The sequence below is a fragment of the Diorhabda sublineata genome, chromosome 1, assembly GCF_026230105.1.
Source record: "Diorhabda sublineata isolate icDioSubl1.1 chromosome 1, icDioSubl1.1, whole genome shotgun sequence".
NCBI lineage: Eukaryota > Metazoa > Arthropoda > Insecta > Coleoptera > Chrysomelidae > Diorhabda > Diorhabda sublineata.
The window spans coordinates 13,341,903-13,346,223 of record NC_079474.1 but is presented as its reverse complement, the minus strand read 5'-3'; positions in this window follow the sequence as shown (position 1 = coordinate 13,346,223).

Genomic DNA, 4,321 nt, shown 5'->3' with positions numbered 1-4,321 from the left:
ACCGTTAGATGCCGCTTTGGACGTAATATTTTGACAAGTTCAGCGGGACTTTTAATTTTGTCATATTAGTTAATCAAAATTTCAAGTAAATTGACTTAAATTTTGGAACTATTCACGGAAATTTTAATAATTAATATCCGATTAAAATGACCTGTGCGAGATGTGGTTGTGGTGTTTATAGAGCCGAGGATCAAATTATAATGACCAAAGTGTGGCACAAATGTTGTTTTCGATGCGGTGAGTTTATCAATAACATTAATTTAAAAATTATATTCAATAATCTTGTGAAATTAGCAATAACTAAACTAATATATTAAGATAACTTTTCACCTTTATTAAAATATGTAGACAAAATAAATCCATTAAACGAATACAAAAGAAGTATTCTTCATTATATCGAATGATAGTAGCCATATTGTCTACTAGATGTCAGGAAGACCTATGTATGAAAATTTATTAATTTGAAATTTAGTTTAAGCATGAGCTATTTATTAAAAATTGTTGTAATTTTTGAATTTTTATAATTATATGGTAATTGTATTTAAATGATTTGTTAACACTGGTTATTTTTGTTGTAAAATATATGAATTAACAGGTTATTTCATAATTTAATTTACAATAATTTTAATTTATTTCTAAGACATCTTTTGAGAGAAATTGTAACTACATTCTGTCAAATATTGTTGAAGTAAATAGATTTCAAAAATAGTTGTCAATATTCCGTTTTATTTCAAAATTTTGTAGTAAACTTTTTCAGGTAATTGTAATTGTTTATTGAATAAATATTCGGCTAGACTTTTTCAAGGAGATATATTTTGTGACCGCTGTTATGGTATGATTATTGATGATTTAGAATCATTTTCTCAGCCAGTACACAAAACTTGTCGAGTAGTTTCTTCGCCAAATTGTATTTGTGCAAAAGAAGATACCGGGCATTTAAAAAATACGATTCCCGCACCAACTTTCAATTATTGTAAAAAATACGATATACATATACCATCGGATTTAAAGGTGATTTAAGTATTAAAGTTTTGTGATTTGTGTCGAATTTGTTTTTTTTTTAATTGTGTTTCCAGAATATTTCATCAAAGGCTATTAAATCTTGTAGTTGTTTACCCGATCTCAATAAAGACAAGTCGTATTGTTTTGCTTTCCCAATTCCAAGAGAGGTAGCAAATTACTACAACAGAATTAATATGAGGAGACAGGGGTAAGTTTGATATTAATTATGAAATATTATTATTTAATTACTTTTTTGAATTATTTTTCTTATTAATATGATAATTTGGGATAAATTTATTAGTTTCGATTACGGAAAATGTTAGTACTGGAAAATTCCATTTTTGTTTAAGTTTGAATTGAAGCAAATATGACTTCATAAATAAAATCTCAAAATGCAAAACTTCTCTCTTTGTTTCACACTGTACCGATTGATTTTAATTTTATAGACGGTTTACGTAAATGAGACAAGATTGAAGCGATACTAGATTTTCAATTTAAAGCACTAGATGGGTCTGGTATCATAAATAGATATCAATTCGGTAGAAATGACGCGATTTTTTTGCAACAATTATTGTTAATTATAAATAAAAACTGGAATTTTTGAAGAAAATCACAAACTCAAAAAATGTAAACACAACACAGCAAGAATCAGCAAATTAAAAAAGAATTAATTAAAATTGAAGTATAGAATTCAATTTATATACGAGGTGATGTCATAAACATAACCTCGAAATGGGAAACATTTCTCTATGTTTCAAGCTCTGTCGGCTGATTTTTATTTTATAGACGGTTTACGTAAATGAGACAAGACTATATTTTCAGTTTAAAGCACTAAATGGGTCTGGTAACATAAATAGATATCAATTCGGTAAAAATGACGCGATTTTGTTGTAAAAAATATTGTTAATTATAAATAAAAACAAGAATTTTTTTAAAAAAATCACAAAACTATAATAGAGATTTTAAAATATCAAAAAATGTAAAAAAACACAGTAAGAATCAGCAAATTAAAAAAAAATTAATTAAAATTGAAGTATAGAATTCAATTTATATACGAGGTGATGTCATAAACATAACCTCGAAATGGGAAACATTTCTCTACGTTTCAAGCTCTGTCGGCTGATTTTTATTTTATAGACGGTTTACGTAAATGAGACAAGACTATATTTTCAGTTTAAAGCACTAAATGGGTCTGGTAACATAAATAGATATCAATTCGGTAAAAATGACGCGATTTTGTTGTAAAAAATATTGTTAATTATAAATAAAAACAAGAATTTTTTTAAAAAAATCACAAAACTATAATAGAGATTTTAAAATATCAAAAAATGTAAAAAAACACAGTAAGAATCAGCAAATTAAAAAAAAATTAATTAAAATTGAAGTATAGAATTCAATTTATATACGAGGTGATGTCATAAACATAACCTCGAAATGGGAAACATTTCTCTACGTTTCAAGCTCTGTCGGCTGATTTTTATTTTATAGACGGTTTACGTAAATGAGACAAGACTATATTTTCAGTTTAAAGCACTAAATGGGTCTGGTAACATAAATAGATATCAATTGGGTAAAAATGACGCGATTTTGTTGTAAAAAATATTGTTAATTATAAATAAAAACAAGAATTTTTTTAAAAAAATCACAAAACTATAATAGAGATTTTAAAATATCAAAAAATGTAAAAAAACACAGTAAGAATCAGCAAATTAAAAAAAATTAATTAAAATTGAAGTATAGAATTCAATTTATATACGAGGTGATGTCATAAACATAACCTCGAAATGGGAAACATTTTTCTATGTTTCAAGCTCTGTCGGCTGATTTTTATTTTATAGACGGTTTACGTAAATAAGACAAGACTGTATTTTCAGTTTAAAGCACTAAATGGGTCTGGTAATATAAATAGATATCAATTCGGTAAAAATGACGCGTTTTTGTTGTAAAAATATTGTTAATTATAAATAAAAATAAGAATTTTTTTTAAAAAATCACAAAACTACAATAGAGACTTTAAAATATCAAAAAATGTAAAAAAACACAGTAAGAATCAGCAAATTAAAAAAAAATTAATTAAAATTGAAGTATCCAATTCAATTTATATACAAGGTGATGTCATAACCATAACCTCGAAATGGGAAACATTTTTCTATGTTTCAAACTCTGTCGGATGATTTTTATTTTATAGACGGCTTACGTAAATGAGACAAGACTGTATTTTCAGTTTAAAGCACTAAATGGGTCTGGTAATATAAATAGATATCAATTCGGTAAAAATGACGCGTTTTTGTTGTAAAAATATTGTTAATTATAAATAAAAATAAGAATTTTTTTTAAAAAATCACAAAACTACAATAGAGACTTTAAAATATCAAAAAATGTAAAAAAACACAGTAAGAATCAGCAAATTAAAAAAGAATTAATTAAAATTGAAGTATACAATTCATTCCTCTATGTTTCAAGTTCTGTCGGATGATTTTTATTTTATAGACGGCTTACGTTAATGAGACAAGACTATATTTTCAGTTTAAAGCACTAAATGGGTCTGGTAACATAAATAGATATCAATTGGGTAAAAATGACGAGAAAGTTAATAATTTTTATATTGGTAATTCGATGATTCTGCTTAGAGAAACTTAATATTTCTCATTTTAGTAATCCCAAACATCTTTATGCCGAAGATAGACCTGAAACGTCTCCCAGACGTACAGAAATGGGTCCTTGCATTACTATACGCACTGTATCTCCTTCAAGAAAACATCGTTCTTCTAAATATCGTGGACATTGCCCTGAAAACAATCAGGATTACATTACTAGATGTTGTTGCAAACAAACTGCAGAAAATTATTGTTGTTGCGTGAACGACACGTCGCGATTTCCCAAACAGGAGTGTACTTGTTGTCATATACGCGGATGTTCACCAAAGAGAAGGTATAATGTTATCAGTATCGTGTATTTATGGCTGAATTTTATTAAAATGGTGTTTTGATAACGATAATAATCAAGTATTGGTATTAAATCGACAGTATACAAAATCTGATTGTTAAATAACGAGAAGAAGTTCGTTCTACAGTCAAATTTTTAAATTATAGCCACTCTATTCACCGGATCTATCGCCCCATGATTTTTTCCTTTCCACAAACTCAAAACTTCGTAATTTAATATTATCCATACAACTATGAGGGTGCGTGGTTGATTTCAATCGAAGACTTGCTTTCAATGTTCATCGTGGCATATAGTCGGTGGAATTGTTTTTTTTGCTTATATTTTTTAAGGGATATGCAACATACAGAATAGCCTAGTAGGTAAATCTCAGGAG